We start from the raw sequence: 12,425 nt of genomic DNA, 5'->3' as shown, positions 1-12,425 counted from the left end.
GTAAAAATGTAAATTGCATTAAGAAAACTTTAAATTTGTAAGAAATTTAAAGTACTTATAAAATTTGCAAGAAAAATGGCCACTTAACTCATTATTTCTTGGCCAAATTTCATCCAATTCTAAGCTCCCATTCAGCTCACAAAACCACACAGTTGTCGCCTATCATTTTTTGATCTTGTAAACACTTTTCTTTCATTCTTTTCATTCTTCTTTCAGCTTAATAAAGTCTTTAGGGCCTTGCTCACTTAGATTCAACTTTGAACTCTCATAGATATACTTGATTTCATCCATGTCTTGCTTAATTGCAGCTCAAGATCAATGACCAACTCAATTTAAGCTATTGACTAGGAAAGAGAATCGATTGATGTGTTATCTAGTACATGAAATGAGCTTCTAAGTTGTTAGGAAATCGACTATCATGCAAATAGCAGTCAATTGCTATACATCCAGTAGGTAACTTGAACTCCTAAAATTAATAGCGATACACTCTTAATTAAAGGCAGTCAGTTACTTGTTTTTCCATTACTCAAATTGGCTTTAAACATGATCTAAGGCAAGTAAATTCATCCTCAAGAAAATTATAGAATTAAGAGTATATTTTTCATGAAAATCTCAAGAAACAAGCAAAATTGCACTAGAAACTCATATGATAATTCTATAAAATTATAGAATTATCACACCCCCAAACTTAAATCTTTACTCATCCTTAAGCAAGACAATTTTGTGCAAGAATCATCACATACTTTTAATGACCAATTCAACACAATATTCTTCATGGATTCCTAACAAATATAGCTATTGAAAAATCATAAGCATCGACTAATCTATAAGAATCTTCCTAGAATAAGATCCTTTTTAATATGAGTTCCATTGTGTATCTATCTCATATCATTGTATGGAATCTAAGGATGATTATGCAAAACATGAAATTTTGAACAAAAAATCAATAAAGAGTGGACATGTTTCATATTTTATTTCTTTTATTTCTCTTCACTAATATAGATAGACATTAACCAAAGATCAATTAGCACTTTAATAAGCTAGTCATCAAAGGTTAGGATCAAGGTATGATAAAAGGAATTTTAGGCTCAATTACCATAACTATCCATTACATTTTCTAGGATCATTCAAAAATGAGCTTTTAGGGGAAAAGTAGAGTTTGTTTAAAGAATCACCCCAAACTTTGTATTTTGCATATCCTTTTTTTTTACACCATTTTATTTTTTTTCTTCAATATTCTTTCTTTTCTTTTTCTTTTTCAATTTTTTTGGAACACAAGCTATTTTTAGCATGCTTCTTTTTTTTTCCTCCTCTCTTTCTCTTTTTTCCCAAATGATACAAAACTCAAAGATAATGCATGAACGTCCTAATGCACATAGGGTAAGGGATTAAAAGATGGAAAATATAAGGTCAAGGCTTGGTTTATTAATGTGGTTTCATAACAAAGAAAAGAACTCTTAGGCTAAAAAAGGTGACTATGGAAGAATTAAATCAAATTAGGCTTGAAAGGCTCAATTTATTTAAGGATAGCCTCTATCATTTCCCTCATCCTGTGTCTTCTAGGATTTCACCTCGAGGATGATCAAAACAAATTTTAGAACATGAAACACTAATTTAAAGACCAATGCAAAAAATATTTATGCTCATATAATCATGTACTTGATAAAAAATACAACTCAATGATTAAATACAACGAACAAATTAAAACTCATAATAAAAAAATTACTAATCCAAGGAATCATCTTATATTTCGCACAATACTCACTATTTCCTAAAGCTATATTCATTTTCAATCTCTATTTATTATTAGATTTATGAAGAATTGGTAAAAAAAAAACATAGTAATAACTTAAGCAAAAACATTTAAGCACATTTCAAGCAACTTTTTTAAAAATTTTAGAAAATTTTAAGCAAATTCTTTTATAGCCCCAAACTTGAAAGACACACAATCCTTAATGTGTAAGTAGTAAGAAATAAAACACAAAAGAGGGTGAATGAAACTCTCTTATCTTTATGGATATGTCATTGAAGTTCACAATTGCTGTTTTTATTACTACCTATTAAAAAAAGAAAATACCTACAAAACAAAGGAAACAACACATTAAGCAAATGAAAATAAGGAAAAGCATAAAAGTAACAAAAAAAAAAAAGCTTGGATTGCTTCCCAAGAAATGTTTGTTTAAAATCAGTAGCTTGATTGTACATGGTGTTAGATAATTACACTACATTTCATTCTTGTATCTACCCACTTTAACTTCTTCCTTTTCACCACTTTCCAAATAGGAAGAACAAAATGGTGATGCTTGATAGATAGTTCAAAGATTAGGTGCCTCACATTTAGTAATGTAATCCTAAATGAACTCAAATTAGTGGGCAATACCAAAGGATAAAAAGCCACCATGGATAGTCTACGTTTAGGCTCTACGAAAAAAGGTTCATCCATGAGTGGTATGTGTTTAGTAAAAAAGGTTGGGTTTAAAGCTGAAGTTGAACAGCCCTTATCATTCTTTGTAAATAGTGGATGTAGATACCTAATTTTGTCTGGACAAATTTCACCTAGTTGTGAGGTTTTTAAAGTCTGACTTAGTTAAAATCCATTATTTATTTAATATTGATGAATTTTCAATACTAAATTAGGATCAAATTGACATGAATGCCTCATTGTCAAACTTTATCAAACTTGGCCAAACAGAGTCATCTTGGTCAAAATTATTCAAATTGAACTTGGATCAATCTTTAGAATTCATAACATAATATGATTAACAAGGCTTGCAATTGAAATTTATGATTTTAATGCATTAAAAACTTTGATTGCACCTCAGAATGTGCAAAATTACTAAAATACTTTTTAAGGGTATTTTTATAATTTAACCTTTTTAAGGTTGGTTTTTTGCGAAAAACACTAGATCATGTTTTAATATTATTTCATGAATTTTTATGTATTAAAAACCTTGATTGCACCTCAAAAGGTATGGAATTATCAAAATGTCATTTAGGGGTATTGTTGTAATTTGATCTTTTTGAAGTTAATTTTTCATGAAAAGCTCCAAATCATATTTTAATATTATTTCCTGAATTTTGACGCATTAAAAACCTTGATTACGCCTCGAAAAGTCTAAAATTACCAAACTACCTTTTATGGGTATTTTCATAATTTGACCTTTTTCGAGGTTGATTTTTTGCAAAAAACTTCAATTAGGTATTACTAGTATTTCATGATTTTTGGTGTAATAAAATCATAAAAAAAAGATAGGATCATAGGTTTCTAAGAAAACCATGCAAGAGATTAAACTTTTAATGAGGATAAAATGGACTTTTTTCATGGCTACAGCTGCACTATTATCTAATTTTTGTGCGAGTCATTGATCTTTCAAGAGACTAGATCCAAGGGTGAAAGGTGTTTGCTTGATGAATAAACTTAGGGGAGGGTAAGAGCCCTTGGATGAAAAAAATGATCAAGGGCTAGTTTGCATTTTTATGGCTTTTATATTCATCATTTAGGGTTAAAAATGAGAGAAGGAGGTAGCAACATTGGTTGTGTGAAAGGGAAGAAAAAAAAAAGAGAGAAACTTTTTGAAAAGCTTTGGATGTTATAATCTTACTATACCTTTCATGCATTTTCATGTTAGTTTCTATAATTTTCCATATTAGTTTTCTTTGATTTTGTGATTTTTCAAAGAGGAAAAACCCTTTCCATGGTTGTTTTCCTCCATAAATCCATGCTTGATCTAATAAATGCAACCAACTAAATTAATAGTGCTAGTTTGGAGCAAGATAGATTAAGGAATAGCAAAATATCTACCGTTGGAGAGCTTTTAGAGGTTGGCCAAACCTCCCTTTGGTTTATTTCTATGTTTCGCTTGCTTTGATTGATGTATGTTGATGAGATTTGGTTGTATTAAATTTTATTTGCATGCTAGTTTACTACTTTTATGGATTGTGTGTAGTGTTTGGTTAATATGTATGTTTCTAATTCTTTCATTTTTAGTAGTTTAATACATGTTTGATGAAAATCCTTTAATAATAAAATGCCTTCATGACATAGATTTCTATGTGTTTGATAAATGTCTTAGCTAAATGAATGATTGAATGTTTGTGGAAAAGCCGTAGGAGGCATTTAGACAAGCATTCCCCATTACTTGGTTGAAACTTCTATCTTTTCTTGGTATGGCTAGAAATTGACATTTTCATGCTTGTTTGCATATGTTTTTAGTTTGTTTTCTATGTTCTCTATATGTTTGATAAAATTTTCAAAGAATAAAAACGTTGAGTTAATGAATTTTCTAGTAAATTTCACTTTGTTTTGCATGTGTTTGATTTGAAACAAAATGGTGGAGACATTGTTCTAATTGAGTCGCCAATGCAATAGAGCTTAAAAATGGCCTTAAAGGTTTCAGCCTAGCCTCTAACCATGGCTTTGTCGAACGTTCATGCTCTCTTTAACCCTTAGTGTTTGATTTCCCTTTGGCTAGGTTTTTGCATGTATGATTAGTTTTTCATGTGTTCTTGAATTTGCATAAATTATGGTTTTCTTATGTAGCTTCATTTCATGCATTCAAGGCTTCATTTTTACATTAACATCATGATTATCTTGTCACATGCATTCCAAACACAAACCCTAAACCTTAAACCCCAAATACAAACCTTAAACCTAAACCTGGAAATCTAAAATACGACACAGTGACATGACATGAACATGATCTAAAATAAGACATGAAGGTGTTATGACTTAAAATTGTAGCAATAACTATATATGTATTTAACAAAACAAAAAAAATTATTTTTTATTGTTTCATGTCGATATGAATTGACATGCAATTCTTGTGTAAAACGTGATACAAATACATGAATTTTAGTATTTTATATGACATGAATACATAAATTGCCAGGTTTACCTAAACCTCAAACATAAACCCTAAACCCCAAACAAAGACCCTAGCCCTAATTGAAACCCTTAAACCTATAACCTAAAACCCTAAAACTTTAAACTTCAAACCAAAATCTTAAAACCCAAAAACTGAACCATACCCTAAACTTAAATCTTAAATCAAACCTAAACCATCTAAACCAAAACCCAAACAGCACCATCCCTAAAATTGAACCCAAACCCTAACGTAGACCCTAAATTGAACCAACTCTAAAATTGAACACAAGCTCTTAAAACCAAAACCCAAACTGAACCATCCCTAAAATCGAACCCTAAGCCATAACTATACCTTAAACTAATCCCAAACGCTAAACCACCCCTAACTAAACCCTAAATCAATCCAAAACCTTAAAAACTAACCCTTTGCCCATTCTCATGCATTTGCAGTTCATTTTAAATAGATTCTTCACAAGCATCCTTGAATTATCATTTCATTTATGAATTTACATTATTCATTCATGTTTTAACTATCATTCATGTAGTATATCTTCATGCATGTCATTCACATGATGCATAAATAAAAGGTTTCAAGAAACGGTTTCAAGTAATAATAAAGTAAGGTAATATTTTAAGTAAAAATAACCTTTAAGATCTATCTAAACATAGGGAGACCTCTGAACGAGTATCATTTAGGTAAAATATTATTTTGGATTTTCTAGGGCAAAATCCAAAAGTTAGGGACATTTTTAAAACTCCGTTTAAATATAAAAGAGTGTAGGAAGTGTTTCGATACTTAAAGCTTTCATTGTGATCCAAAATGATTGTTTTTTGTTTTTTTTTTTCAAAAAAGGTAGAAATAAAAATGATATATTTAAAAAAAACATGAATTTTGAAAGACTCGATTTTTGGAATGAAGAAATAAAATTAAGGAATTAACTTGTAAACATTAAATTCAAGATCATTTTTTACAAAAACCTAAGGATAACTTATAATCAATTTAATTTGTAAGGGGTGTTAATCCTTCTCCATTTGTAACTAACTCTTAGACCTAACTTTGTTTTTATAGACCACAAATATCTTTTTAATAAACTTTAAAACTTTTTTTAATATTTTATTAAAAGGATAAATTTTTTAGGTGACCAATCACACTTAAAAAAAAGATTAGTGGTGACTTTTTAGTTTTTATTTTTTTGATAAAAATGCTTTTTAATTGTTATCCCACGTCCAGCGATTGGGTTCTTGGACTCATATGTTGTGACAGCTGGTTTTCAAACACATGCATCTCCAACTTGTCAAACAATGGATTCTCAAAGAGCATAGGAAATGGCATGGTTATACTATGAGGCTTAGAATATACTTGAATATGACTACTACTATGACCTTCATGAAATCCATTGTAAAAACTTGATCCATCCACTTCAAAATCCTTTTCACTTAACATTTCTTTCCTAGATGGTTTATCTTAAAGAAGCTCAATGAATGAGATGTCTAAAACTTCAGGTATAGGACCAAGAAATGAAGAGCTATTAAATAACTAAGTTCTTTGCTAATGAGTTTCTCTTTTTCTGTAAGCTTACTAATATATTCAAAATGGAATAGTTTTAATGGCCTAAGTGATTTTTATAGTAAGCTTATCTTACCAACACATTTGTCCACCTTAGCCATATTCACACAATCAGTCACTTGACCTTTAAAGAACTCAATAAATAGGATAAGTGGACTATGAGCATAAACTTTTTCTTGAATTGGACCAACTTATTCTCTTCAAAACTCTATGTTGGCAATATGCCTTCAGACCAACCAGATTAGCTATGAAATACATGTCATATTATGCATTTATGTTAATATGAAAAGCATTTTTTATCGATGAGATAATATACACATAATTAATATTACTTACTTTTTATAAATAAAATCCTTGGAATAAGTATGGTTTGCAAGGGAATTATAATAAGATTGTAATTATGAGATCATCATTACATTAAAGCATTATTTCTAAATTGTTCTAATCATTTTTTTGTCAAAAAAAGACATTGATAAAAGCTGTTAAGACTGGCACTTGGTTATGCTCTTGCTTATGAAGTAAGCAACTGATCTCATAAGTTAAAAGTTTGGGTAAACTTGAGCTAATATGTAGATGTTTATTATAAGAGCAAGTTCACTGAACATGACTTGAAATGACAATGTTATATGGTAGTTCATATAGTGTCTATAGCTATATTCTCATGTGATGGTTGTATAAGTGATTTTTTGACTCGAGATTACTTATCCTCTTATATGATGAATGTTATCCTTTACCTTACTTATGGTTCTAACTAGGAATGCTCCAATTGAATATTGTTGGGTATAACATGAGGCATATGAAGATGCATGAAGTAATTAAAATGGGATTCATCACCTTGTGTGATCAAAAGAGTATCTTTATTAGTGTTGATTGAATTAATTTGAGAAATCATTGGCTAAAATGAAATAAGAGTTTAGAATTGTTTTAAAGCTTATTTGTGAGATAATGTTAAGGACAGAATTTAACATAGTTGAATAAGACTGAATAGACACTAAACCATATTCAATGTTCAAACTGAGATACTAAGTGATGAATATATATTAATTACACATTAAGATCATTTATGGATAGGTTGTCAAGCCATATTGACTTTTCTTTGGCAATTGGAGGCCATTGCAATGATGCTAGCATTGATCATGATCTATAAACATAAGATTGGTTAATTAGAAAATTAGTGATGAAGTCAAGAAGTTTGTTTCATCTATAGCAAAATACTAGGGCTCATAATGTTTGTACTTAATGGGTCACACACAATAGGACAATTGTGAAAGATTAAAATTGGAGCAAATTAAGTTAGGCTTAATTAGTGATAAAGGTAGCATTGATCATGATCTATAAATATAAGATTAGTTAATTGGAGAATTAGTGATGAAGTCAAGAACTTTGTTTCATCTATAGCCAAATACTAAGGCTCACAATGTTTCTACCTAATGGGTCACACACAATAGGATAATTGTGAAAAATTAAAATTGAGGCAAATTAAATTAGACTTAATTTGTTTTTGGTATGACCAAAAGATAGAGGAAAGAAAACAAGAGAGAGTGACTTTTCTTGTTTAGACTATTCGACCAAACATGATATGGGAATATATGTCTTGCATTAAACCTAATATGGCTGAATATCCCTATATAAAAAGAACATTAATCTACCAGCCCTCTTGTAAGATACAAGGCATACTTGATGCAAAAATAAGCTAAGAGAAAGTCTAAGCAAAAACTTGTAAGAAAATAAAAAGTTTTGTAAACACTCACTAGCTAGAGTATAGTTTGTGTTCTTCCTTAACTTAAATGAGATTTTTTCACAAGAGTTTGTGTGGATCACTGTTACAGGTTGCCCATTTGAGTAGCTTTTCCACTTGAGAAACTATTTGGAAGATCACCACCTTGAACCAAAAGAGTTTCGGCACACAAGGTATACATCTAGCCAAGACCCATATAGTTTGTATATATTGTGTGTTTGAATGATCTTGTTGATTAATCTTGGCTTTAAGAAATTAAAAATTAAAAATTTTTGTTGTTTTAACTCTGATTATTGATGCTTAATTCCCTTCACTCTCAACTCCTTTAAACGATCCATCATAATCAAATTCCTTTACCGTAAAATTGTCTTCAACTTCCACTATCTCATTCTTTACAACTTTAATAGATTTTGATAAATCCACCAAAATAGTCTCCATGTCATCTTCATCAAACCACACCATACCTCTTCTCTTCAAGTCATCCTTTAATGTGTACTACCCCTTACCTCCCTAACTTGGATTTTTTTTCCTATGGAAAAGGTGATGTTGAGTATTGTGTGATGAAAAGTAATATAAAGATGAATGGTATTATGATGGAGAGGAATTTTGTTGTTATGGAACATAATGTGGAATTTGAGGGTCTAGTAGAGATAATGGAAAGTATTGAGGTGATAGAGGTTATTATGGAAATGGAAGATTGGTAGGATAATTCAAGGAATACATAGGTGGTGAATAAATGAATGCCCCAAACTAGTGTCCCACATGTGATTAGGATAACCCTCTCAAACTTGATTAGTATAGGTGTTTTGGTAGAAATGGGATTGTTGATCGTATGGGCACTTATCACTATGGTAGACTAAGAGTGTTCATTTGGTCGATTCAATTAATTTTGAACTGAATTACCCAAAATCGAATTAACCTAATTATCTTATTTTATTTTTATTAATTGAACTGAATTTCTTAATTTTGAAAATTAAAAAGCCAAAACTAATTTAGTCAGTTCGGTTAATTTTTTCGTTTAATCGAATAATAAAATACATTAAATTAAATTATATTTTAAATTCTTATTTTCTTATATGTGAAATAAATTAAATAAAATAATCCAATAAAAATATTCAACTACCAAAGTATTAAGTTAAAAACTCTAATAACTTGAAATGAAATGGACAAATTCGTATATTGTTAGTTTTATATATATATATATATTTTATAATATTTCAGTTAAAATTTCGGTTAATTTGATCAATTAATTTTGAACCGAATTAACCGAAAATCTAAATTTTTCTAAAATTATTTTCAATAATCAATTGAAATTAATTCGATAGCTAACTGATTAATTAAATTAAATCGATTCGATCGATTAATTTGATTAAAACTAAATTATGGACACCCTTATGGTAGACTCCACAGTAAACATTATCATTTTCACGTTGGCTTTGGAATTGATGAAATAGTTTAAGATCACGGTTGGCTTTAATGACATCTACTTTATTAACGAAAGAGTCCAATTGTAAGGATAAGGCTTTAAGGGCCAACTTTTTTTTGGCTTTCCTTTCCTCATATGGCTATTACAATAAGTGATCATCATAAAAAAGTCTAGCATAGTCCTCATGTTGCTCGACCTCATGTAAATTGACTTCTCACATAGGAAGTAAAATAAACTTGAACCAAGATTAAATAGCTATGTATGCTAAAGCTATCTACACTCAAGGTATGTAAACTAAGGGTGAACTAAGCTATAGCATGTTGTGGTTTTGATATTAGAGTTAGGTCAAGCCATCAATCCTCAACAACAATGTCAGAAACTTGATTGGGTGTAAATCACTGCAAAAGTATAGGTAATAACAAGTGATAAAATTGTGAATTAAGTACCATTCCCTCAAGTATTGATTTGGGGTTTGCCTAGGTTTAAGTATCAAAGGACAACCTTCTCAAGCTATATTTAGCTCTATCAAACACGGAAATTTAAGCTAAACTACTCTCAAGCTAAGAAAAATAATTGGCTAACACATTATAAAAACAGAAAATACAAAACTAATGCTTGTGTGAAAACCGAACTAGAAAAAAACTTGAAATGAATAATACCGAAACCAAGGCTTGTATGTACTAACATAGAACTCATTAGAGAACAGTAAACTACCCAAATCTAACTTGAAATCAAATAAAATGCGTGAAAAAAAACTAGAACCAAATGAGAAATGCAAATTGAAAATTAAATCTGAAAATTGAATTTGAAATTAATGCATCATAAATCCTAGATCTAGAACTCAAATGGAAGAATTAACTGCAAAAGAACTACTGGCATCTAAAACAGTAAGTGAACTTCAAAATGAACAAAAAGAATCTGCTTAAAATACACAAAAACAAGCTCAATGAACTCAATTAACTTTCAACATCTAAAATTGAGAAAACAGAGGAATGAACATTTAAAGTAGCCATACAACATGTAAAAACATGAATTAAAGTGCAAGGAAGGGTAAATATACATCTAAACACATGAAACAATAAGTGAGAATAAGGAAAGAGCAATGGACTGCCACCTAGCAAGGAGAAGAAGCCACCATAGGCGCTGTTACTTCCACTGCCTCCTCTGTTGCTAGCAACTAGATCGCAACTTTTAGGATTTGTAGGAAAAAAATCTAGATTGAATCTAAAGATGAAATTTTCCAGAATTGAAGTACGATGAATGTAGATTATACAGTAAAAAATTCAGCCAAAAATCACATCAAGAACTTGAAGATCAAATGAGAAAACTGAAACAATGCTGGAAGAGAAAACTACCAAACAGATTTGCGAACTCAATGGAAATTGCAAGAAATTGAATAGAAAAGCAACTAAAAATGTAAATTGCATTAAAAAAACTGTAAATGTGCAGGAAATTTAAAGTGCTTGAAAGAAAATTTACAGGAACAATAATGTTTGGCAACCAAAAATTGTGAAGGAAAACATAAAATGTAAATCTCCTCTACATTACTCCTAATCCTAAACTAAATACAAGAAAGTAAATCTAATTTCTAATCTAATCTCTCTTCCCTCCGAATGGCAGCGAGAGGAGGTATTTATAGGCAATTGGTAATGTGTTTGGTCCAATGAGGGAGTTCAATTTCGTCAAGTCAGCCTCCAAATCGGCAAGGGAAAGTGTACTCAGCAAGTTTCTTCTCTTTAGGCAGCATTCAGTTTTCCATCTTTTTAGGGGGCTTCGAACTGAATTTTGGTAATCCAAGTGTTTCATTAATTAGCCAATATGAAGTCTTCAAAATGTCAGGCCAGCCACTCTTCTCCTCAACTCTTGGAATGCACATTCTGTGTTCGCACTTGAAGTGCAAACTTGCTCCAAATCTATAAACTAGAGTTGAGGCCCATTTCTCTTCAAATTGAAGCTAATATGCAAGATCCTTGTGCTCCAATTTTAGCCTATGGAGTTTAATAAAATGCCAACTAATAACATATTCCTTGGCCAAATTTCATCTAATTCCCAGCTCCCATTATGCTCACAAAATCGTATAGCAGATGTTTATCATCCTTTGATCTTGTAAACACTTTTCTTTCACTCTTTTTATTTTTCCTTTAGCTCAATGAAGTCCCTAGGCCTTTTGCTCAGTTAGATTCAACTCTGAACTCTCATAGATATAGGTGATTTCATCCATGTCTTGCTCAATTGCAGCTCAAGGTCAATTGCCAACTCGGTTTAAGCTACTAACTAGGAAAGACAATCGACTGCCTTGCAATAGCAATCGACTACTATGCTATTCAGTACATGAAATAAGCTTCTGACTGGTTAGGCAATTGGCTGTCTTGCAATAACAGTCGGTTGCCATACATCCAGTAGGTAACTTGAGCTCCCAAAATCAATAGTAGTCAACTCCTAATTAAAGGCAGTTGGTTGCTTGTTCTTCCATTACTGAAATTGGCTTCAAACATGATCCAAGGCAAGTAAATTCATCCTCAATTTCTTCATTTTCCCACATTTCACTAGGCATACCTACACGAGAAAATTAACAGATTAGTAGTATAATTTTCATTAAAATTTCAAGAAACAAGCAAGATTACACTATAAACTCATATGATAATTGTATAAAATTATATAATTATTAGCCTACCATAAAATACAAAACTTAAATAAATAAATATCATTTTATTTAATTATAATATATATTTTTATTTTTTATATTATTAATAATATCTGTATTTTTTACAAATCTAATAATACCCATATTGCATATTTTATTTAGACATATATTTTTATCTTTAATATT

Source organism: Durio zibethinus, chromosome 7 (assembly GCF_047325235.1).
Source record: "Durio zibethinus cultivar Kanyao isolate XHJ-2024 chromosome 7, ASM4732523v1, whole genome shotgun sequence".
In the NCBI taxonomy this organism is placed as follows: domain Eukaryota; kingdom Viridiplantae; phylum Streptophyta; class Magnoliopsida; order Malvales; family Malvaceae; genus Durio; species Durio zibethinus.
The sequence above is the reverse complement of the archived record's forward strand: the minus strand, read 5'-3'. Positions refer to the sequence as shown.